This window comes from Lissotriton vulgaris, unplaced genomic scaffold (assembly GCF_964263255.1).
Source record: "Lissotriton vulgaris unplaced genomic scaffold, aLisVul1.2 SCAFFOLD_595, whole genome shotgun sequence".
In the NCBI taxonomy this organism is placed as follows: domain Eukaryota; kingdom Metazoa; phylum Chordata; class Amphibia; order Caudata; family Salamandridae; genus Lissotriton; species Lissotriton vulgaris.
Window position 1 is genome coordinate 96,078 of NW_028241900.1, and position 24,082 is coordinate 120,159.

At 39.6% G+C, this 24,082-nt stretch overlaps 17 non-coding genes across 17 annotated transcripts; all 17 read left to right on the top strand.

The window, feature by feature from the left end:
• The first annotated feature begins 77 nt into the window (after positions 1–77).
• On the top strand, positions 78–149 carry TRNAP-UGG (transfer RNA proline (anticodon UGG)). Its single transcript has one exon. It is a non-coding gene; the product is annotated as a tRNA-Pro (tRNA).
• Positions 150–449: 300 nt separating this feature from the next.
• Positions 450–522, top strand: TRNAV-CAC (transfer RNA valine (anticodon CAC)). The gene has a single exon. It is a non-coding gene; the product is annotated as a tRNA-Val (tRNA).
• Positions 523–2,681: 2,159 nt separating this feature from the next.
• On the top strand, positions 2,682–2,753 carry TRNAP-AGG (transfer RNA proline (anticodon AGG)). The gene has a single exon. It is a non-coding gene; the product is annotated as a tRNA-Pro (tRNA).
• Positions 2,754–4,711: 1,958 nt separating this feature from the next.
• TRNAP-UGG (transfer RNA proline (anticodon UGG)) lies at positions 4,712–4,783 on the top strand. Its single transcript has one exon. It is a non-coding gene; the product is annotated as a tRNA-Pro (tRNA).
• Positions 4,784–5,083: 300 nt separating this feature from the next.
• On the top strand, positions 5,084–5,156 carry TRNAV-CAC (transfer RNA valine (anticodon CAC)). Its single transcript has one exon. It is a non-coding gene; the product is annotated as a tRNA-Val (tRNA).
• A 2,135-nt stretch (positions 5,157–7,291) lies between these two features.
• Positions 7,292–7,363, top strand: TRNAP-UGG (transfer RNA proline (anticodon UGG)). Its single transcript has one exon. It is a non-coding gene; the product is annotated as a tRNA-Pro (tRNA).
• A 300-nt stretch (positions 7,364–7,663) lies between these two features.
• Positions 7,664–7,736, top strand: TRNAV-CAC (transfer RNA valine (anticodon CAC)). The gene has a single exon. It is a non-coding gene; the product is annotated as a tRNA-Val (tRNA).
• Positions 7,737–9,875: 2,139 nt separating this feature from the next.
• TRNAP-AGG (transfer RNA proline (anticodon AGG)) lies at positions 9,876–9,947 on the top strand. The gene has a single exon. It is a non-coding gene; the product is annotated as a tRNA-Pro (tRNA).
• Positions 9,948–11,869: 1,922 nt separating this feature from the next.
• On the top strand, positions 11,870–11,941 carry TRNAP-UGG (transfer RNA proline (anticodon UGG)). The gene has a single exon. It is a non-coding gene; the product is annotated as a tRNA-Pro (tRNA).
• A 300-nt stretch (positions 11,942–12,241) lies between these two features.
• TRNAV-CAC (transfer RNA valine (anticodon CAC)) lies at positions 12,242–12,314 on the top strand. Its single transcript has one exon. It is a non-coding gene; the product is annotated as a tRNA-Val (tRNA).
• A 2,151-nt stretch (positions 12,315–14,465) lies between these two features.
• On the top strand, positions 14,466–14,537 carry TRNAP-UGG (transfer RNA proline (anticodon UGG)). Its single transcript has one exon. It is a non-coding gene; the product is annotated as a tRNA-Pro (tRNA).
• Positions 14,538–14,837: 300 nt separating this feature from the next.
• On the top strand, positions 14,838–14,910 carry TRNAV-CAC (transfer RNA valine (anticodon CAC)). The gene has a single exon. It is a non-coding gene; the product is annotated as a tRNA-Val (tRNA).
• Positions 14,911–17,069: 2,159 nt separating this feature from the next.
• On the top strand, positions 17,070–17,141 carry TRNAP-AGG (transfer RNA proline (anticodon AGG)). Its single transcript has one exon. It is a non-coding gene; the product is annotated as a tRNA-Pro (tRNA).
• Positions 17,142–19,123: 1,982 nt separating this feature from the next.
• Positions 19,124–19,195, top strand: TRNAP-UGG (transfer RNA proline (anticodon UGG)). Its single transcript has one exon. It is a non-coding gene; the product is annotated as a tRNA-Pro (tRNA).
• Positions 19,196–19,495: 300 nt separating this feature from the next.
• Positions 19,496–19,568, top strand: TRNAV-CAC (transfer RNA valine (anticodon CAC)). Its single transcript has one exon. It is a non-coding gene; the product is annotated as a tRNA-Val (tRNA).
• Positions 19,569–21,715: 2,147 nt separating this feature from the next.
• Positions 21,716–21,787, top strand: TRNAP-UGG (transfer RNA proline (anticodon UGG)). The gene has a single exon. It is a non-coding gene; the product is annotated as a tRNA-Pro (tRNA).
• Positions 21,788–22,087: 300 nt separating this feature from the next.
• TRNAV-CAC (transfer RNA valine (anticodon CAC)) lies at positions 22,088–22,160 on the top strand. Its single transcript has one exon. It is a non-coding gene; the product is annotated as a tRNA-Val (tRNA).
• The last annotated feature ends 1,922 nt before the right edge of the window (positions 22,161–24,082 follow it).

Here is a 24,082-nt window from a genome sequence, read left to right on the forward strand (position 1 = left end):
ATGAAAAAGTCCCCAGCATGATCTTCATTGCGTGCTTAGAGCTGGTATTAGCTTTTCAGAGGTGCGGGCCTTTCGAAGGCTCGTTGGTCTAGGGGTATGATTCTCGCTTTGGGTGCGAGAGGTCCCGGGTTCAAATCCCGGACGAGCCCTTTCATTGGTGCTTTTTTAAAGTAGTATTGCAGTATGCATTTCAAAGCCAATATCAATTTTCTCTTTGCAGTAGTGGATGAATATTTGCTAGAGTCTCATGCTTTTAACCTTGCCCTGCCTGAGCAACTAGGAAACATTTCTCTTTAAGCATTTTGCAAAAATGCTGAACTTGCATGGCATATACAAGCGTTCAGCTAGGGCTGTCTGGGAAGGTTGCATGAAAGAAATCTAAAACCAGAGGCCCTTGGAATAGCCTGTTTTGAGAAGTTTCATCACAGAAGAATCAACTGTAGACATCTGTTTCTGTAGTGTAGTGGTTATCACGTTCGCCTCACACGCGAAAGGTCCCCGGTTCGAAACCGGGCAGAAACAGTTGTTATATTGTCTTGGCTGCAATGTTGAGAGGTGCCGTTTTGCCATGAAATTGTCCAGGCCCTGAAGATGGTTTCATGCAGACTCGTTCCAAGAAAGTGAATTCTCCTAAAAACACTAAAGTAATTGGCATGTGGATGTATCTGTTGATTCACAGACCTCGCTTTGAAAAGAGCCCTGCATTCTGTTCATTGCTCACCTAGAACACGCATTAACTTTGGGAATTGTTGGCACCAACAGGCATCTTAGTTTAGTGGAGTGTTTCTGGTGTTTAAGTGCAGAAGCCCTGGGCTCAATTCCTTGGTGACCCTTCTCAAGGTGATGATACAAATGCATCGTCACCTTTACGTTTAATGTCAGAATTGTTTATTTCTATTTGGTGGTGTATGAATGCTTGCAATAGTATGTTGATTTTTTCTAGCCTTGAATGAATAAAAGCAAATCACTCCTCTTTATGTATTTTTCTAATACATTGATATTTGCATCTCCTTTCCTAGCCTGCATTTTTCATTATCTTACAGGCTGTATATAATAAGTATCAATTCAGGGGCCCTTCTTCTACTTAATTCACAACTGTTCTATCCCGGCATTGATAAGCAATCTACATCTGCTTCTGTTGTGTATTGGTTATCATGTTTACCTGACGTGTGAAAGCCCCATGTTTGACAGTGCGCGTTAACAAAGAGACCAATGATTTTTATTAAAAGTTGTCATGTGTTTTTGTTACCTTGCACCGGCCAAAAAGTGCCGGAAATGACTTCATTTGCAGTCACTTGAAAAGTAGGGATTCTCAAATAAATGGTAAGAGGTTGGAACAAATCTAAAGGAATGCATGGCATATCTATATGTATGTGTACGCAGGTATCCATATATAAAGATAGATAGATAGATAGATAGATAGATAGATAGATAGATAGATAGATAGATAGATAGATAGATAGATAGATAGATAGATAGATAGATAGATAGATAGATAGATAGATAGATAGATAGATAGATAGATAGATAGATAGATAGATAGATAGATAGATAGATAGATAGATATTGGGAGAGAGAGAGTGTTACTATAAACTGAGACTTTATTTTCCATCAAGCTGTCTTTCCTTTCCTTCAGGAGCAGAATGTTCTGATCATCAGCGCTCCAGAATCTAGTGCTTGGTTGGCAAGCATCACACATTGTGATGTGTTAGCTAAGAGTTCCATGTCGTTCAGACTCATATATTCCTCTGTAGTTGTACCTTGGTGATTCAACAAAATGTGGCATCATAAGCAGCATTCTACTGCCATAGACTGGGCAGAAAAAACATTTAGAATTTCACTGAAAAAGAAAAAAAGCATACTTAGGCAGAGCTTTCTGGACAGTAAGGACATTAGAGTAAGTGATGAATAAGCACTGCTTTTGTTAATTTACATAGGCAGAACAGAGACTGCTGGGAAAAGCCTGAAATTAAAGGCACAGAAAATGCCTGCTTCTGGATAGAACACTAAGAAGGGTTGAAAGTTTTTTCTCTGACCCTGGCCACTCTTACAAGCAATCCTATGATAGTCAGAAGGACCCACCCTAAAAAGGAAGGGACAGCCATTTGGACCCTTTCCACCTTTTCTATATCTCGCCTGATCGAGCCTGATCGAGCGCTGATTGAGCGGATTAGCACATGTACTTCTCATTTTGGGAAGGTATTGCTTAGCTTGCTACCAGCAGCTCAGTTATGTTATGATGTTAGAGGCTTGCAAGGAATGCTTTAGTCCTGCATTAGGCCGTTTTTATTGCTACTTGCATTCAAGGGAAAGATAATTAGCCAGAATCTGTGGCCCAGTTATTCACCTTGGCATTCCGATTTGCACAAAGGGAATAAGCATTTGAGAGAAAATGCAACATGTGTTTCTTATGTTGCTATGAACAGCTTTTTATTCTTTCTCTTTAGGGTCTAGCCAATGCAGAAATAGATAAATAAGTGCTGACTTTCTGTAAGACGTGTCCAATGCTGGGACAAAATAAAAGGGGACACTTATAAATGATAGTGATATCATTTGAGAAAGGGTAAGTTGACACTGAATTTCATGTATATTCACAGACCAAGCATGAAAAAGTCCCCAGCATGATCTTCATTGCGTGCTTAGAGCTGGTATTAGCTTTTCAGAGGTGCGGGCCTTTCGAAGGCTCGTTGGTCTAGGGGTATGATTCTCGCTTAGGGTGCGAGAGGTCCCGGGTTCAAATCCCGGACGAGCCCTTTCATTGGTACTTTTTTAAAGTAGTATTGCAGTATGCATTTCAAAGCCAATATCAATTTTCTCTTTGCAGTAGTGGATGAATATTTGCTAGAGTCTCATGCTTTTAACCTTGCCCTGCCTGAGCAACTAGGAAACATTTCTCTTTAAGCATTTTGCAAAAATGCTGAACTTGCATGGCATATACAAGCGTTCAGCTAGGGCTGTCTGGGAAGGTTGCATGAAAGAAATCTAAAATACATTGATATTTGCATCTCCTTTCCTAGCCTGCATTTTTCATTATCTTACAGGCTGTATATAATAAGTATCAATTCAGGGGCCCTTCTTCTACTCAATTCACAACTGTTCTATCCCGGCATTGATAAGCAATCTACATCTGCTTCTGTTGTGTATTGGTTATCATGTTTACCTGACGTGTGAAAGCCCCATGTTTGACAGTGCGCGTTAACAAAGAGACCAATGATTTTTATTAAAAGTTGTCATGTGTTTTTGTTACCTTGCACCGGCCAAAAAGTGCCGGAAATGACTTCATTTGCAGTCACTTGAAAAGTAGGGATTCTCAAATAAATGGTAAGAGGTTGGAACAAATCTAAAGGAATGCATGGCATATCTATATGTATGTGTACGCAGGTATCCATATATAAAGATAGATAGATAGATAGATAGATAGATAGATAGATAGATAGATAGATAGATAGATAGATAGATAGATAGATAGATAGATAGATAGATAGATAGATAGATAGATAGATAGATAGATAGATAGATAGATAGATAGATAGATAGATAGATAGATAGATAGATAGATAGATAGATAGATAGATAGATAGATAGATAGATAGATATTGGGAGAGAGAGAGCGTTACTATAAACTGAGACTTTATTTTCCATCAAGCTGTCTTTCCTTTCCTTCAGGAGCAGAATGTTCTGATCATCAGCGCTCCAGAATCTAGTGCTTGGTTGGCAAGCATCACACATTGTGATGTGTTAGCTAAGAGTTCCATGTCGTTCAGACTCATATATTCCTCTGTAGTTGTACCTTGGTGATTCAACAAAATGTGGCATCATAAGCAGCATTCTACTGCCATAGACTGGGCAGAAAAAACATTTAGAATTTCACTGAAAAAGAAAAAAAGCATACTTAGGCAGAGCTTTCTGGACAGTAAGGACATTAGAGTAAGTGATGAATAAGCACTGCTTTTGTTAATTTACATAGGCAGAACAGAGACTGCTGGGAAAAGCCTGAAATTAAAGGCACAGAAAATGCCTGCTTCTGGATAGAACACTAAGAAGGGTTGAAAGTTTTTTCTCTGACCCTGGCCACTCTTACAAGCAATCCTATGATAGTCAGAAGGACCCACCCTAAAAAGGAAGGGACAGCCATTTGGACCCTTTCCACCTTTTCTATATCTCGCCTGATCGAGCCTGATCGAGCGCTGATTGAGCGGATTAGCACATGTACTTCTCATTTTGGGAAGGTATTGCTTAGCTTGCTACCAGCAGCTCAGTTATGTTATGATGTTAGAGGCTTGCATGGAATGCTTTAGTCCTGCATTAGGCCGTTTTTATTGCTACTTGCATTCAAGGGAAAGATAATTAGCCAGAATCTGTGGCCCAGTTATTCACCTTGGCATTCCGATTTGCACAAAGGGAATAAGCATTTGAGAGAAAATGCAACATGTGTTTCTTATGTTGCTATGAACAGCTTTTTATTCTTTCTCTTTAGGGTCTAGCCAATGCAGAAATAGATAAATAAGTGCTGACTTTCTGTAAGACGTGTCCAATGCTGGGACAAAATAAAAGGGGACACTTATAAATGATAGTGATATCATTTGAGAAAGGGTAAGTTGACACTGAATTTCATGTATATTCACAGACCAAGCATGAAAAAGTCCCCAGCATGATCTTCATTGCGTGCTTAGAGCTGGTATTAGCTTTTCAGAGGTGCGGGCCTTTCGAAGGCTCGTTGGTCTAGGGGTATGATTCTCGCTTTGGGTGCGAGAGGTCCCGGGTTCAAATCCCGGACGAGCCCTTTCATTGGTGCTTTTTTAAAGTAGTATTGCAGTATGCATTTCAAAGCCAATATCAATTTTCTCTTTGCAGTAGTGGATGAATATTTGCTAGAGTCTCATGCTTTTAACCTTGCCCTGCCTGAGCAACTAGGAAACATTTCTCTTTAAGCATTTTGCAAAAATGCTGAACTTGCATGGCATATACAAGCGTTCAGCTAGGGCTGTCTGGGAAGGTTGCATGAAAGAAATCTAAAACCAGAGGCCCTTGGAATAGCCTGTTTTGAGAAGTTTCATCACAGAAGAATCAACTGTAGACATCTGTTTCTGTAGTGTAGTGGTTATCACGTTCGCCTCACACGCGAAAGGTCCCCGGTTCGAAACCGGGCAGAAACAGTTGTTATATTGTCTTGGCTGCAATGTTGAGAGGTGCCGTTTTGCCATGAAATTGTCCAGGCCCTGAAGATGGTTTCATGCAGACTCGTTCCAAGAAAGTGAATTCTCCTAAAAACACTAAAGTAATTGGCATGTGGATGTATCTGTTGATTCACAGACCTCGCTTTGAAAAGAGCCCTGCATTCTGTTCATTGCTCACCTAGAACACGCATTAACTTTGGGAATTGTTGGCACCAACAGGCATCTTAGTTTAGTGGAGTGTTTCTGGTGTTTAAGTGCAGAAGCCCTGGGCTCAATTCCTCGGTGACCCTTCTCAAGGTGATGATACAAATGCATCGTCACCTTTACGTTTAATGTCAGAATTGTTTATTTCTATTTGGTGGTGTATGAATGCTTGCAATAGTATGTTGATTTTTTCTAGCCTTGAATGAATAAAAGCAAATCACTCCTCTTTATGTATTTTTCTAATACATTGATATTTGCATCTCCTTTCCTAGCCTGCATTTTTCATTATCTTACAGGCTGTATATAATAAGTATCAATTCAGGGGCCCTTCTTCTACTCAATTCACAACTGTTCTATCCCGGCATTGATAAGCAATCTACATCTGCTTCTGTTGTGTATTGGTTATCATGTTTACCTGACGTGTGAAAGCCCCATGTTTGACAGTGCGCGTTAACAAAGAGACCAATGATTTTTATTAAAAGTTGTCATGTGTTTTTGTTACCTTGCACCGGCCAAAAAGTGCCGGAAATGACTTCATTTGCAGTCACTTGAAAAGTAGGGATTCTCAAATAAATGGTAAGAGGTTGGAACAAATCTAAAGGAATGCATGGCATATCTATATGTATGTGTACGCAGGTATCCATATATAAAGATAGATAGATAGATAGATAGATAGATAGATAGATAGATAGATAGATAGATAGATAGATAGATAGATAGATAGATAGATAGATAGATAGATAGATAGATAGATAGATAGATAGATAAATAGATAGATAGATAGATAGATAGATATTGGGAGAGAGAGAGCGTTACTATAAACTGAGACTTTATTTTCCATCAAGCTGTCTTTCCTTTCCTTCAGGAGCAGAATGTTCTGATCATCAGCGCTCCAGAATCTAGTGCTTGGTTGGCAAGCATCACACATTGTGATGTGTTAGCTAAGAGTTCCATGTCGTTCAGACTCATATATTCCTCTGTAGTTGTACCTTGGTGATTCAACAAAATGTGGCATCATAAGCAGCATTCTACTGCCATAGACTGGGCAGAAAAAACATTTAGAATTTCACTGAAAAAGAAAAAAAGCATACTTAGGCAGAGCTTTCTGGACAGTAAGGACATTAGAGTAAGTGATGAATAAGCACTGCTTTTGTTAATTTACATAGGCAGAACAGAGACTGCTGGGAAAAGCCTGAAATTAAAGGCACAGAAAATGCCTGCTTCTGGATAGAACACTAAGAAGGGTTGAAAGTTTTTTCTCTGACCCTGGCCACTCTTACAAGCAATCCTATGATAGTCAGAAGGACCCACCCTAAAAAGGAAGGGACAGCCATTTGGACCCTTTCCACCTTTTCTATATCTCGCCTGATCGAGCCTGATCGAGCGCTGATTGAGCGGATTAGCACATGTACTTCTCATTTTGGGAAGGTATTGCTTAGCTTGCTACCAGCAGCTCAGTTATGTTATGATGTTAGAGGCTTGCATGGAATGCTTTAGTCCTGCATTAGGCCGTTTTTATTGCTACTTGCATTCAAGGGAAAGATAATTAGCCAGAATCTGTGGCCCAGTTATTCACCTTGGCATTCCGATTTGCACAAAGGGAATAAGCATTTGAGAGAAAATGCAACATGTGTTTCTTATGTTGCTATGAACAGCTTTTTATTCTTTCTCTTTAGGGTCTAGCCAATGCAGAAATAGATAAATAAGTGCTGACTTTCTGTAAGACGTGTCCAATGCTGGGACAAAATAAAAGGGGACACTTATAAATGATAGTGATATCATTTGAGAAAGGGTAAGTTGACACTGAATTTCATGTATATTCACAGACCAAGCATAAAAAAGTCCCCAGCATGATCTTCATTGCGTGCTTAGAGCTGGTATTAGCTTTTCAGAGGTGCGGGCCTTTCGAAGGCTCGTTGGTCTAGGGGTATGATTCTCGCTTTGGGTGCGAGAGGTCCCGGGTTCAAATCCCGGACGAGCCCTTTCATTGGTGCTTTTTTAAAGTAGTATTGCAATATGCATTTCAAAGCCAATATCAATTTTCTCTTTGCAGTAGTGGATGAATATTTGCTAGAGTCTCATGCTTTTAACCTTGCCCTGCCTGAGCAACTAGGAAACATTTCTCTTTAAGCATTTTGCAAAAATGCTGAACTTGCATGGCATATACAAGCGTTCAGCTAGGGCTGTCTGGGAAGGTTGCATGAAAGAAATCTAAAACCAGAGGCCCTTGGAATAGCCTGTTTTGAGAAGTTTCATCACAGAAGAATCAACTGTAGACATCTGTTTCTGTAGTGTAGTGGTTATCACGTTCGCCTCACACGCGAAAGGTCCCCGGTTCGAAACCGGGCAGAAACAGTTGTTATATTGTCTTGGCTGCAATGTTGAGAGGTGCCGTTTTGCCATGAAATTGTCCAGGCCCTGAAGATGGTTTCATGCAGACTCGTTCCAAGAAAGTGAATTCTCCTAAAAACACTAAAGTAATTGGCATGTGGATGTATCTGTTGATTCAAAGACCTCGCTTTGAAAAGAGCCCTGCATTCTGTTCATTGCTCACCTAGAACACGCATTAACTTTGGGAATTTTTGGCACCAACAGGCATCTTAGTTTAGTGGAGTGTTTCTGGTGTTTAAGTGCAGAAGCCCTGGGCTCAATTCCTCGGTGACCCTTCTCAAGGTGATGATACAAATGCATCGTCACCTTTACGTTTAATGTCAGAATTGTTTATTTCTATTTGGTGGTGTATGAATGCTTGCAATAGTATGTTGATTTTTTCTAGCCTTGAATGAATAAAAGCAAATCACTCCTCTTTATGTATTTTTCTAATACATTGATATTTGCATCTCCTTTCCTAGCCTGCATTTTTCATTATCTTACAGGCTGTATATAATAAGTATCAATTCAGGGGCCCTTCTTCTACTCAATTCACAACTGTTCTATCCCGGCATTGATAAGCAATCTACATCTGCTTCTGTTGTGTATTGGTTATCATGTTTACCTGACGTGTGAAAGCCCCATGTTTGACAGTGCGCGTTAACAAAGAGACCAATGATTTTTATTAAAAGTTGTCATGTGTTTTTGTTACCTTGCACCGGCCAAAAAGTGCCGGAAATGACTTCATTTGCAGTCACTTGAAAAGTAGGGATTCTCAAATAAATGGTAAGAGGTTGGAACAAATCTAAAGGAATGCATGGCATATCTATATGTATGTGTACGCAGGTATCCATATATAAAGATAGATAGATAGATAGATAGATAGATAGATAGATAGATAGATAGATAGATAGATAGATAGATAGATAGATAGATAGATAGATAGATAGATAGATAGATAGATATATAGATAGATAGATAGATAGATAGATAGATAGATAGATAGATATTGGGAGAGAGAGAGTGTTACTATAAACTGAGACTTTATTTTCCATCAAGCTGTCTTTCCTTTCCTTCAGGAGCAGAATGTTCTGATCATCAGCGCTCCAGAATCTAGTGCTTGGTTGGCAAGCATCACACATTGTGATGTGTTAGCTAAGAGTTCCATGTCGTTCAGACTCATATATTCCTCTGTAGTTGTACCTTGGTGATTCAACAAAATGTGGCATCATAAGCAGCATTCTACTGCCATAGACTGGGCAGAAAAAACATTTAGAATTTCACTGAAAAAGAAAAAAAGCATACTTAGGCAGAGCTTTCTGGACAGTAAGGACATTAGAGTAAGTGATGAATAAGCACTGCTTTTGTTAATTTACATAGGCAGAACAGAGACTGCTGGGAAAAGCCTGAAATTAAAGGCACAGAAAATGCCTGCTTCTGGATAGAACACTAAGAAGGGTTGAAAGTTTTTTCTCTGACCCTGGCCACTCTTACAAGCAATCCTATGATAGTCAGAAGGACCCACCCTAAAAAGGAAGGGACAGCCATTTGGACCCTTTCCACCTTTTCTATATCTCGCCTGATCGAGCCTGATCGAGCGCTGATTGAGCGGATTAGCACATGTACTTCTCATTTTGGGACGGTATTGCTTAGCTTGCTACCAGCAGCTCAGTTATGTTATGATGTTAGAGGCTTGCAAGGAATGCTTTAGTCCTGCATTAGGCTGTTTTTATTGCTACTTGCATTCAAGGGAAAGATAATTAGCCAGAATCTGTGGCCCAGTTATTCACCTTGGCATTCCGATTTGCACAAAGGGAATAAGCATTTGAGAGAAAATGCAACATGTGTTTCTTATGTTGCTATGAACAGCTTTTTATTCTTTCTCTTTAGGGTCTAGCCAATGCAGAAATAGATAAATAAGTGCTGACTTTCTGTAAGACGTGTCCAATGCTGGGACAAAATAAAAGGGGATACTTATAAATGATAGTGATATCATTTGAGAAAGGGTAAGTTGACACTGAATTTCATGTATATTCACAGACCAAGCATGAAAAAGTCCCCAGCATGATCTTCATTGCGTGCTTAGAGCTGGTATTAGCTTTTCAGAGGTGCCGGCCTTTCGAAGGCTCGTTGGTCTAGGGGTATGATTCTCGCTTAGGGTGCGAGAGGTCCCGGGTTCAAATCCCGGACGAGCCCTTTCATTGGTACTTTTTTAAAGTAGTATTGCAGTATGCATTTCAAAGCCAATATCAATTTTCTCTTTGCAGTAGTGGATGAATATTTGCTAGAGTCTCATGCTTTTAACCTTGCCCTGCCTGAGCAACTAGGAAACATTTCTCTTTAAGCATTTTGCAAAAATGCTGAACTTGCATGGCATATACAAGCGTTCAGCTAGGGCTGTCTGGGAAGGTTGCATGAAAGAAATCTAAAATACATTGATATTTGCATCTCCTTTCCTAGCCTGCATTTTTCATTATCTTACAGGCTGTATATAATAAGTATCAATTCAGGGGCCCTTCTTCTACTCAATTCACAACTGTTCTATCCCGGCATTGATAAGCAATCTACATCTGCTTCTGTTGTGTATTGGTTATCATGTTTACCTGACGTGTGAAAGCCCCATGTTTGACAGTGCGCGTTAACAAAGAGACCAATGATTTTTATTAAAAGTTGTCATGTGTTTTTGTTACCTTGCACCGGCCAAAAAGTGCCGGAAATGACTTCATTTGCAGTCACTTGAAAAGTAGGGATTCTCAAATAAATGGTAAGAGGTTGGAACAAATCTAAAGGAATGCATGGCATATCTATATGTATGTGTACGCAGGTATCCATATATAAAGATAGATAGATAGATAGATAGATAGATAGATAGATAGATAGATAGATAGATAGATAGATAGATAGATAGATAGATAGATAGATAGATAGATAGATAGATAGATAGATAGATAGATAGATAGATAGATAGATAGATAGATAGATAGATAGATAGATAGATAGATATTGGGAGAGAGAGAGCGTTACTATAAACTGAGACTTTATTTTCCATCAAGCTGTCTTTCCTTTCCTTCAGGAGCAGAATGTTCTGATCATCAGCGCTCCAGAATCTAGTGCTTGGTTGGCAAGCATCACACATTGTGATGTGTTAGCTAAGAGTTCCATGTCGTTCAGACTCATATATTCCTCTGTAGTTGTACCTTGGTGATTCAACAAAATGTGGCATCATGAGCAGCATTCTACTGCCATAGACTGGGCAGAAAAAACATTTAGAATTTCACTGAAAAAGAAAAAAAGCATACTTAGGCAGAGCTTTCTGGACAGTAAGGACATTAGAGTAAGTGATGAATAAGCACTGCTTTTGTTAATTTACATAGGCAGAACAGAGACTGCTGGGAAAAGCCTGAAATTAAAGGCACAGAAAATGCCTGCTTCTGGATAGAACACTAAGAAGGGTTGAAAGTTTTTTCTCTGACCCTGGCCACTCTTACAAGCAATCCTATGATAGTCAGAAGGACCCACCCTAAAAAGGAAGGGACAGCCATTTGGACCCTTTCCACCTTTTCTATATCTCGCCTGATCTCGCCTGATCGAGCGCTGATTGAGCGGATTAGCACATGTACTTCTCATTTTGGGAAGGTATTGCTTAGCTTGCTACCAGCAGCTCAGTTATGTTATGATGTTAGAGGCTTGCATGGAATGCTTTAGTCCTGCATTAGGCCGTTTTTATTGCTACTTGCATTCAAGGGAAAGATAATTAGCCAGAATCTGTGGCCCAGTTATTCACCTTGGCATTCCGATTTGCACAAAGGGAATAAGCATTTGAGAGAAAATGCAACATGTGTTTCTTATGTTGCTATGAACAGCTTTTTATTCTTTCTCTTTAGGGTCTAGCCAATGCAGAAATAGATAAATAAGTGCTGACTTTCTGTAAGACGTGTCCAATGCTGGGACAAAATAAAAGGGGACACTTATAAATGATAGTGATATCATTTGAGAAAGGGTAAGTTGACACTGAATTTCATGTATATTCACAGACCAAGCATGAAAAAGTCCCCAGCATGATCTTCATTGCGTGCTTAGAGCTGGTATTAGCTTTTCAGAGGTGCGGGCCTTTCGAAGGCTCGTTGGTCTAGGGGTATGATTCTCGCTTTGGGTGCGAGAGGTCCCGGGTTCAAATCCCGGACGAGCCCTTTCATTGGTGCTTTTTTAAAGTAGTATTGCAGTATGCATTTCAAAGCCAATATCAATTTTCTCTTTGCAGTAGTGGATGAATATTTGCTAGAGTCTCATGCTTTTAACCTTGCCCTGCCTGAGCAACTAGGAAACATTTCTCTTTAAGCATTTTGCAAAAATGCTGAACTTGCATGGCATATACAAGCGTTCAGCTAGGGCTGTCTGGGAAGGTTGCATGAAAGAAATCTAAAACCAGAGGCCCTTGGAATAGCCTGTTTTGAGAAGTTTCATCACAGAAGAATCAACTGTAGACATCTGTTTCTGTAGTGTAGTGGTTATCACGTTCGCCTCACACGCGAAAGGTCCCCGGTTCGAAACCGGGCAGAAACAGTTGTTATATTGTCTTGGCTGCAATGTTGAGAGGTGCCGTTTTGCCATGAAATTGTCCAGGCCCTGAAGATGGTTTCATGCAGACTCGTTCCAAGAAAGTGAATTCTCCTAAAAACACTAAAGTAATTGGCATGTGGATGTATCTGTTGATTCACAGACCTCGCTTTGAAAAGAGCCCTGCATTCTGTTCATTGCTCACCTAGAACACGCATTAACTTTGGGAATTGTTGGCACCAACAGGCATCTTAGTTTAGTGGAGTGTTTCTGGTGTTTAAGTGCAGAAGCCCTGGGCTCAATTCCTCGGTGACCCTTCTCAAGGTGATGATACAAATGCAGCGTCACCTTTACGTTTAATGTCAGAATTGTTTATTTCTATTTGGTGGTGTATGAATGCTTGCAATAGTATGTTGATTTTTTCTAGCCTTGAATGAATAAAAGCAAATCACTCCTCTTTATGTATTTTTCTAATACATTGATATTTGCATCTCCTTTCCTAGCCTGCATTTTTCATTATCTTACAGGCTGTATATAATAAGTATCAATTCAGGGGCCCTTCTTCTACTCAATTCACAACTGTTCTATCCCGGCATTGATAAGCAATCTACATCTGCTTCTGTTGTGTATTGGTTATCATGTTTACCTGACGTGTGAAAGCCCCATGTTTGACAGTGCGCGTTAACAAAGAGACCAATGATTTTTATTAAAAGTTGTCATGTGTTTTTGTTACCTTGCACCGGCCAAAAAGTGCCGGAAATGACTTCATTTGCAGTCACTCGAAAAGTAGGGATTCTCAAATAAATGGTAAGAGGTTGGAACAAATCTAAAGGAATGCATGGCATATCTATATGTATGTGTACGCAGGTATCCATATATAAAGATAGATAGATAGATAGATAGATAGATAGATAGATAGATAGATAGATAGATAGATAGATAGATAGATAGATAGATAGATAGATAGATAGATAGATAGATAGATAGATAGATAGATAGATAGATAGATAGATAAATAGATAGATAGATAGATAGATAGATATTGGGAGAGAGAGAGCGTTACTATAAACTGAGACTTTATTTTCCATCAAGCTGTCTTTCCTTTCCTTCAGGAGCAGAATGTTCTGATCATCAGCGCTCCAGAATCTAGTGCTTGGTTGGCAAGCATCACACATTGTGATGTGTTAGCTAAGAGTTCCATGTCGTTCAGACTCATATATTCCTCTGTAGTTGTACCTTGGTGATTCAACAAAATGTGGCATCATAAGCAGCATTCTACTGCCATAGACTGGGCAGAAAAAACATTTAGAATTTCACTGAAAAAGAAAAAAAGCATACTTAGGCAGAGCTTTCTGGACAGTAAGGACATTAGAGTAAGTGATGAATAAGCACTGCTTTTGTTAATTTACATAGGCAGAACAGAGACTGCTGGGAAAAGCCTGAAATTAAAGGCACAGAAAATGCCTGCTTCTGGATAGAACACTAAGAAGGGTTGAAAGTTTTTTCTCTGACCCTGGCCACTCTTACAAGCAATCCTATGATAGTCAGAAGGACCCACCCTAAAAAGGAAGGGACAGCCATTTGGACCCTTTCCACCTTTTCTATATCTCGCCTGATCGAGCCTGATCGAGCGCTGATTGAGCGGATTAGCACATGTACTTCTCATTTTGGGAAGGTATTGCTTAGCTTGCTACCAGCAGCTCAGTTATGTTATGATGTTAGAGGCTTGCATGGAATGCTTTAGTCCTGCATTAGGCCGTTTTTATTGCTACTTGCATTCAAGGGAAAGATAATTAGCCAGAATCTGTGGCCCAGTTATTCACCTTGGCATTCCGATTTGCACAAAGGGAATAAGCATTTGAGAGAAAATGCAACATGTGTTTCTTATGTTGCTATGAACAGCTTTTTATTCTTTCTCTTTAGGGTCTAGCCAATGCAGAAATAGATAAATAAGTGCTGACTTTCTGTAAGACGTGTCCAATGCTGGGACAAAATAAAAGGGGACACTTATAAATGATAGTGATATCATTTGAGAAAGGGTAAGTTGACACTGAATTTCATGTATATTCACAGACCAAGCATGAAAAAGTCCCCAGCATGATCTTCATTGCGTGCTTAGAGCTGGTATTAGCTTTTCAGAGGTGCGGGCCTTTCGAAGGCTCGTTGGTCTAGGGGTATGATTCTCGCTTTGGGTGCGAGAGGTCCCGGGTTCAAATCCCGGACGAGCCCTTTCATTGGTGCTTTTTTAAAGTAGTATTGCAGTATGCATTTCAAAGCCAATATCAATTTTCTCTTTGCAGTAGTGGATGAATATTTGCTAGAGTCTCATGCTTTTAACCTTGCCCTGCCTGAGCAACTAGGAAACATTTCTCTTTAAGCATTTTGCAAAAATGCTGAACTTGCATGGCATATACAAGCGTTCAGCTAGGGCTGTCTGGGAAGGTTGCATGAAAGAAATCTAAAACCAGAGGCCCTTGGAATAGCCTGTTTTGAGAAGTTTCATCACAGAAGAATCAACTGTAGACATCTGTTTCTGTAGTGTAGTGGTTATCACGTTCGCCTCACACGCGAAAGGTCCCCGGTTCGAAACCGGGCAGAAACAGTTGTTATATTGTCTTGGCTGCAATGTTGAGAGGTGCCGTTTTGCCATGAAATTGTCCAGGCCCTGAAGATGGTTTCATGCAGACTCGTTCCAAGAAAGTGAATTCTCCTAAAAACACTAAAGTAATTGGCATGTGGATGTATCTGTTGATTCACAGACCTCGCTTTGAAAAGAGCCCTGCATTCTGTTCATTGCTCACCTAGAACACGCATTAACTTTGGGAATTGTTGGCACCAACAGGCATCTTAGTTTAGTGGAGTGTTTCTGGTGTTTAAGTGCAGAAGCCCTGGGCTCAATTCCTTGGTGACCCTTCTCAAGGTGATGATACAAATGCATCGTCACCTTTACGTTTAATGTCAGAATTGTTTATTTCTATTTGGTGGTGTATGAATGCTTGCAATAGTATGTTGATTTTTTCTAGCCTTGAATGAATAAAAGCAAATCACTCCTCTTTATGTATTTTTCTAATACATTGATATTTGCATCTCCTTTCCTAGCCTGCATTTTTCATTATCTTACAGGCTGTATATAATAAGTATCAATTCAGGGGCCCTTCTTCTACTTAATTCACAACTGTTCTATCCCGGCATTGATAAGCAATCTACATCTGCTTCTGTTGTGTATTGGTTATCATGTTTACCTGACGTGTGAAAGCCCCATGTTTGACAGTGCGCGTTAACAAAGAGACCAATGATTTTTATTAAAAGTTGTCATGTGTTTTTGTTACCTTGCACCGGCCAAAAAGTGCCGGAAATGACTTCATTTGCAGTCACTTGAAAAGTAGGGATTCTCAAATAAATGGTAAGAGGTTGGAACAAATCTAAAGGAATGCATGGCATATCTATATGTATGTGTACGCAGGTATCCATATATAAAGATAGATAGATAGATAGATAGATAGATAGATAGATAGATAGATAGATAGATAGATAGATAGATAGATAGATAGATAGATAGATAGATAGATAGATAGATAGATAGATAGATAGATAGATAGATAGATAGATAGATAGATAGATAGATAGATAGATAGATAGATAGATATTGGGAGAGAGAGAGTGTTACTATAAACTGAGACTTTATTTTCCATCAAGCTGTCTTTCCTTTCCTTCAGGAGCAGAATGTTCTGATCATCAGCGCTCCAGAATCTAGTGCTTGGTTGGCAAGCATCACACATTGTGATGTGTTAGCTAAGAGTTCCATGTCGTTCAGACTCATATATTCCTCTGTAGTTGTACCTTGGTGATTCAACAAAATGTGGCATCATAAGCAGCATTCTACTGCCATAGACTGGGCAGAAAAAACATTTAGAATTTCACTGAAAAAGAAAAAAAGCATACTTAGGCAGAGCTTTCTGGACAGTAAGGACATTAGAGTAAGTGATGAATAAGCACTGCTTTTGTTAATTTACATAGGCAGAACAGAGACTGCTGGGAAAAGCCTGAAATTAAAGGCACAGAAAATGCCTGCTTCTGGATAGAACACTAAGAAGGGTTGAAAGTTTTTTCTCTGACCCTGGCCACTCTTACAAGCAATCCTATGATAGTCAGAAGGACCCACCCTAAAAAGGAAGGGACAGCCATTTGGACCCTTTCCACCTTTTCTATATCTCGCCTGATCGAGCCTGATCGAGCGCTGATTGAGCGGATTAGCACATGTACTTCTCATTTTGGGAAGGTATTGCTTAGCTTGCTACCAGCAGCTCAGTTATGTTATGATGTTAGAGGCTTGCAAGGAATGCTTTAGTCCTGCATTAGGCCGTTTTTATTGCTACTTGCATTCAAGGGAAAGATAATTAGCCAGAATCTGTGGCCCAGTTATTCACCTTGGCATTCCGATTTGCACAAAGGGAATAAGCATTTGAGAGAAAATGCAACATGTGTTTCTTATGTTGCTATGAACAGCTTTTTATTCTTTCTCTTTAGGGTCTAGCCAATGCAGAAATAGATAAATAAGTGCTGACTTTCTGTAAGACGTGTCCAATGCTGGGACAAAATAAAAGGGGACACTTATAAATGATAGTGATATCATTTGAGAAAGGGTAAGTTGACACTGAATTTCATGTATATTCACAGACCAAGCATGAAAAAGTCCCCAGCATGATCTTCATTGCGTGCTTAGAGCTGGTATTAGCTTTTCAGAGGTGCGGGCCTTTCGAAGGCTCGTTGGTCTAGGGGTATGATTCTCGCTTAGGGTGCGAGAGGTCCCGGGTTCAAATCCCGGACGAGCCCTTTCATTGGTACTTTTTTAAAGTAGTATTGCAGTATGCATTTCAAAGCCAATATCAATTTTCTCTTTGCAGTAGTGGATGAATATTTGCTAGAGTCTCATGCTTTTAACCTTGCCCTGCCTGAGCAACTAGGAAACATTTCTCTTTAAGCATTTTGCAAAAATGCTGAACTTGCATGGCATATACAAGCGTTCAGCTAGGGCTGTCTGGGAAGGTTGCATGAAAGAAATCTAAAATACATTGATATTTGCATCTCCTTTCCTAGCCTGCATTTTTCATTATCTTACAGGCTGTATATAATAAGTATCAATTCAGGGGCCCTTCTTCTACTCAATTCACAACTGTTCTATCCCGGCATTGATAAGCAATCTACATCTGCTTCTGTTGTGTATTGGTTATCATGTTTACCTGACGTGTGAAAGCCCCATGTTTGACAGTGCGCGTTAACAAAGAGACCAATGATTTTTATTAAAAGTTGTCATGTGTTTTTGTTACCTTGCACCGGCCAAAAAGTGCCGGAAATGACTTCATTTGCAGTCACTTGAAAAGTAGGGATTCTCAAATAAATGGTAAGAGGTTGGAACAAATCTAAAGGAATGCATGGCATATCTATATGTATGTGTACGCAGGTATCCATATATAAAGATAGATAGATAGATAGATAGATAGATAGATAGATAGATAGATAGATAGATAGATAGATAGATAGATAGATAGATAGATAGATAGATAGATAGATAGATAGATAGATAGATAGATAGATAGATAGATAGATAGATAGATAGATAGATAGATAGATAGATAGATAGATAGATAGATAGATAGATAGATAGATAGATAGATAGATAGATAGATAGATAGATAGATATTGGGAGAGAGAGAGCCTTACTATAAACTGAGACTTTATTTTCCATCAAGCTGTCTTTCCTTTCCTTCAGGAGCAGAATGTTCTGATCATCAGCGCTCCAGAATCTAGTGCTTGGTTGGCAAGCATCACACATTGTGATGTGTTAGCTAAGAGTTCCATGTCGTTCAGACTCATATATTCCTCTGTAGTTGTACCTTGGTGATTCAACAAAATGTGGCATCATAAGCAGCATTCTACTGCCATAGACTGGGCAGAAAAAACATTTAGAATTTCACTGAAAAAGAAAAAAAGCATACTTAGGCAGAGCTTTCTGGACAGTAAGGACATTAGAGTAAGTGATGAATAAGCACTGCTTTTGTTAATTTACATAGGCAGAACAGAGACTGCTGGGAAAAGCCTGAAATTAAAGGCACAGAAAATGCCTGCTTCTGGATAGAACACTAAGAAGGGTTGAAAGTTTTTTCTCTGACCCTGGCCACTCTTACAAGCAATCCTATGATAGTCAGAAGGACCCACCCTAAAAAGGAAGGGACAGCCATTTGGACCCTTTCCACCTTTTCTATATCTCGCCTGATCGAGCCTGATCGAGCGCTGATTGAGCGGATTAGCACATGTACTTCTCATTTTGGGAAGGTATTGCTTAGCTTGCTACCAGCAGCTCAGTTATGTTATGATGTTAGAGGCTTGCATGGAATGCTTTAGTCCTGCATTAGGCCGTTTTTATTGCTACTTGCATTCAAGGGAAAGATAATTAGCCAGAATCTGTGGCCCAGTTATTCACCTTGGCATTCCGATTTGCACAAAGGGAATAAGCATTTGAGAGAAAATGCAACATGTGTTTCTTATGTTGCTATGAACAGCTTTTTATTCTTTCTCTTTAGGGTCTAGCCAATGCAGAAATAGATAAATAAGTGCTGACTTTCTGTAAGACGTGTCCAATGCTGGGACAAAATAAAAGGGGACACTTATAAATGATAGTGATATCATTTGAGAAAGGGTAAGTTGACACTGAATTTCATGTATATTCACAGACCAAGCATGAAAAAGTCCCCAGCATGATCTTCATTGCGTGCTTAGAGCTGGTATTAGCTTTTCAGAGGTGCGGGCCTTTCGAAGGCTCGTTGGTCTAGGGGTATGATTCTCGCTTTGGGTGCGAGAGGTCCCGGGTTCAAATCCCGGACGAGCCCTTTCATTGGTGCTTTTTTAAAGTAGTATTGCAGTATGCATTTCAAAGCCAATATCAATTTTCTCTTTGCAGTAGTGGATGAATATTTGCTAGAGTCTCATGCTTTTAACCTTGCCCTGCCTGAGCAACTAGGAAACATTTCTCTTTAAGCATTTTGCAAAAATGCTGAACTTGCATGGCATATACAAGCGTTCAGCTAGGGCTGTCTGGGAAGGTTGCATGAAAGAAATCTAAAACCAGAGGCCCTTGGAATAGCCTGTTTTGAGAAGTTTCATCACAGAAGAATCAACTGTAGACATCTGTTTCTGTAGTGTAGTGGTTATCACGTTCGCCTCACACGCGAAAGGTCCCCGGTTCGAAACCGGGCAGAAACAGTTGTTATATTGTCTTGGCTGCAATGTTGAGAGGTGCCGTTTTGCCATGAAATTGTCCAGGCCCTGAAGATGGTTTCATGCAGACTCGTTCCAAGAAAGTGAATTCTCCTAAAAACACTAAAGTAATTGGCATGTGGATGTATCTGTTGATTCACAGACCTCGCTTTGAAAAGAGCCCTGCATTCTGTTCATTGCTCACCTAGAACACGCATTAACTTTGGGAATTGTTGGCACCAACAGGCATCTTAGTTTAGTGGAGTGTTTCTGGTGTTTAAGTGCAGAAGCCCTGGGCTCAATTCCTCGGTGACCCTTCTCAAGGTGATGATACAAATGCATCGTCACCTTTACGTTTAATGTCAGAATTGTTTATTTCTATTTGGTGGTGTATGAATGCTTGCAATAGTATGTTGATTTTTTCTAGCCTTGAATGAATAAAAGCAAATCACTCCTCTTTATGTATTTTTCTAATACATTGATATTTGCATCTCCTTTCCTAGCCTGCATTTTTCATTATCTTACAGGCTGTATATAATAAGTATCAATTCAGGGGCCCTTCTTCTACTCAATTCACAACTGTTCTATCCCGGCATTGATAAGCAATCTACATCTGCTTCTGTTGTGTATTGGTTATCATGTTTACCTGACGTGTGAAAGCCCCATGTTTGACAGTGCGCGTTAACAAAGAGACCAATGATTTTTATTAAAAGTTGTCATGTGTTTTTGTTACCTTGCACCGGCCAAAAAGTGCCGGAAATGACTTCATTTGCAGTCACTTGAAAAGTAGGGATTCTCAAATAAATGGTAAGAGGTTGGAACAAATCTAAAGGAATGCATGGCATATCTATATGTATGTGTACGCAGGTATCCATATATAAAGATAGATAGATAGATAGATAGATAGATAGATAGATAGATAGATAGATAGATAGATAGATAGATAGATAGATAGATAGATAGATAGATAGATAGATAGATAGATAGATAGATAGATAGATAGATAGATAAATAGATAGATAGATAGATAGATAGATATTGGGAGAGAGAGAGCGTTACTATAAACTGAGACTTTATTTTCCATCAAGCTGTCTTTCCTTTCCTTCAGGAGCAGAATGTTCTGATCATCAGCGCTCCAGAATCTAGTGCTTGGTTGGCAAGCATCACACATTGTGATGTGTTAGCTAAGAGTTCCATGTCGTTCAGACTCATATATTCCTCTGTAGTTGTACCTTGGTGATTCAACAAAATGTGGCATCATAAGCAGCATTCTACTGCCATAGACTGGGCAGAAAAAACATTTAGAATTTCACTGAAAAAGAAAAAAAGCATACTTAGGCAGAGCTTTCTGGACAGTAAGGACATTAGAGTAAGTGATGAATAAGCACTGCTTTTGTTAATTTACATAGGCAGAACAGAGACTGCTGGGAAAAGCCTGAAATTAAAGGCACAGAAAATGCCTGCTTCTGGATAGAACACTAAGAAGGGTTGAAAGTTTTTTCTCTGACCCTGGCCACTCTTACAAGCAATCCTATGATAGTCAGAAGGACCCACCCTAAAAAGGAAGGGACAGCCATTTGGACCCTTTCCACCTTTTCTATATCTCGCCTGATCGAGCCTGATCGAGCGCTGATTGAGCGGATTAGCACATGTACTTCTCATTTTGGGAAGGTATTGCTTAGCTTGCTACCAGCAGCTCAGTTATGTTATGATGTTAGAGGCTTGCATGGAATGCTTTAGTCCTGCATTAGGCCGTTTTTATTGCTACTTGCATTCAAGGGAAAGATAATTAGCCAGAATCTGTGGCCCAGTTATTCACCTTGGCATTCCGATTTGCACAAAGGGAATAAGCATTTGAGAGAAAATGCAACATGTGTTTCTTATGTTGCTATGAACAGCTTTTTATTCTTTCTCTTTAGGGTCTAGCCAATGCAGAAATAGATAAATAAGTGCTGACTTTCTGTAAGACGTGTCCAATGCTGGGACAAAATAAAAGGGGACACTTATAAATGATAGTGATATCATTTGAGAAAGGGTAAGTTGACACTGAATTTCATGTATATTCACAGACCAAGCATAAAAAAGTCCCCAGCATGATCTTCATTGCGTGCTTAGAGCTGGTATTAGCTTTTCAGAGGTGCGGGCCTTTCGAAGGCTCGTTGGTCTAGGGGTATGATTCTCGCTTTGGGTGCGAGAGGTCCCGGGTTCAAATCCCGGACGAGCCCTTTCATTGGTGCTTTTTTAAAGTAGTATTGCAATATGCATTTCAAAGCCAATATCAATTTTCTCTTTGCAGTAGTGGATGAATATTTGCTAGAGTCTCATGCTTTTAACCTTGCCCTGCCTGAGCAACTAGGAAACATTTCTCTTTAAGCATTTTGCAAAAATGCTGAACTTGCATGGCATATACAAGCGTTCAGCTAGGGCTGTCTGGGAAGGTTGCATGAAAGAAATCTAAAACCAGAGGCCCTTGGAATAGCCTGTTTTGAGAAGTTTCATCACAGAAGAATCAACTGTAGACATCTGTTTCTGTAGTGTAGTGGTTATCACGTTCGCCTCACACGCGAAAGGTCCCCGGTTCGAAACCGGGCAGAAACAGTTGTTATATTGTCTTGGCTGCAATGTTGAGAGGTGCCGTTTTGCCATGAAATTGTCCAGGCCCTGAAGATGGTTTCATGCAGACTCGTTCCAAGAAAGTGAATTCTCCTAAAAACACTAAAGTAATTGGCATGTGGATGTATCTGTTGATTCAAAGACCTCGCTTTGAAAAGAGCCCTGCATTCTGTTCATTGCTCACCTAGAACACGCATTAACTTTGGGAATTTTTGGCACCAACAGGCATCTTAGTTTAGTGGAGTGTTTCTGGTGTTTAAGTGCAGAAGCCCTGGGCTCAATTCCTCGGTGACCCTTCTCAAGGTGATGATACAAATGCATCGTCACCTTTACGTTTAATGTCAGAATTGTTTATTTCTATTTGGTGGTGTATGAATGCTTGCAATAGTATGTTGATTTTTTCTAGCCTTGAATGAATAAAAGCAAATCACTCCTCTTTATGTATTTTTCTAATACATTGATATTTGCATCTCCTTTCCTAGCCTGCATTTTTCATTATCTTACAGGCTGTATATAATAAGTATCAATTCAGGGGCCCTTCTTCTACTCAATTCACAACTGTTCTATCCCGGCATTGATAAGCAATCTACATCTGCTTCTGTTGTGTATTGGTTATCATGTTTACCTGACGTGTGAAAGCCCCATGTTTGACAGTGCGCGTTAACAAAGAGACCAATGATTTTTATTAAAAGTTGTCATGTGTTTTTGTTACCTTGCACCGGCCAAAAAGTGCCGGAAATGACTTCATTTGCAGTCACTTGAAAAGTAGGGATTCTCAAATAAATGGTAAGAGGTTGGAACAAATCTAAAGGAATGCATGGCATATCTATATGTATGTGTACGCAGGTATCCATATATAAAGATAGATAGATAGATAGATAGATAGATAGATAGATAGATAGATAGATAGATAGATAGATAGATAGATAGATAGATAGATAGATAGATAGATAGATATATAGATAGATAGATAGATAGATAGATAGATAGATAGATAGATAGATATTGGGAGAGAGAGAGTGTTACTATAAACTGAGACTTTATTTTCCATCAAGCTGTCTTTCCTTTCCTTCAGGAGCAGAATGTTCTGATCATCAGCGCTCCAGAATCTAGTGCTTGGTTGGCAAGCATCACACATTGTGATGTGTTAGCTAAGAGTTCCATGTCGTTCAGACTCATATATTCCTCTGTAGTTGTACCTTGGTGATTCAACAAAATGTGGCATCATAAGCAGCATTCTACTGCCATAGACTGGGCAGAAAAAACATTTAGAATTTCACTGAAAAAGAAAAAAAGCATACTTAGGCAGAGCTTTCTGGACAGTAAGGACATTAGAGTAAGTGATGAATAAGCACTGCTTTTGTTAATTTACATAGGCAGAACAGAGACTGCTGGGAAAAGCCTGAAATTAAAGGCACAGAAAATGCCTGCTTCTGGATAGAACACTAAGAAGGGTTGAAAGTTTTTTCTCTGACCCTGGCCACTCTTACAAGCAATCCTATGATAGTCAGAAGGACCCACCCTAAAAAGGAAGGGACAGCCATTTGGACCCTTTCCACCTTTTCTATATCTCGCCTGATCGAGCCTGATCGAGCGCTGATTGAGCGGATTAGCACATGTACTTCTCATTTTGGGACGGTATTGCTTAGCTTGCTACCAGCAGCTCAGTTATGTTATGATGTTAGAGGCTTGCAAGGAATGCTTTAGTCCTGCATTAGGCTGTTTTTATTGCTACTTGCATTCAAGGGAAAGATAATTAGCCAGAATCTGTGGCCCAGTTATTCACCTTGGCATTCCGATTTGCACAAAGGGAATAAGCATTTGAGAGAAAATGCAACATGTGTTTCTTATGTTGCTATGAACAGCTTTTTATTCTTTCTCTTTAGGGTCTAGCCAATGCAGAAATA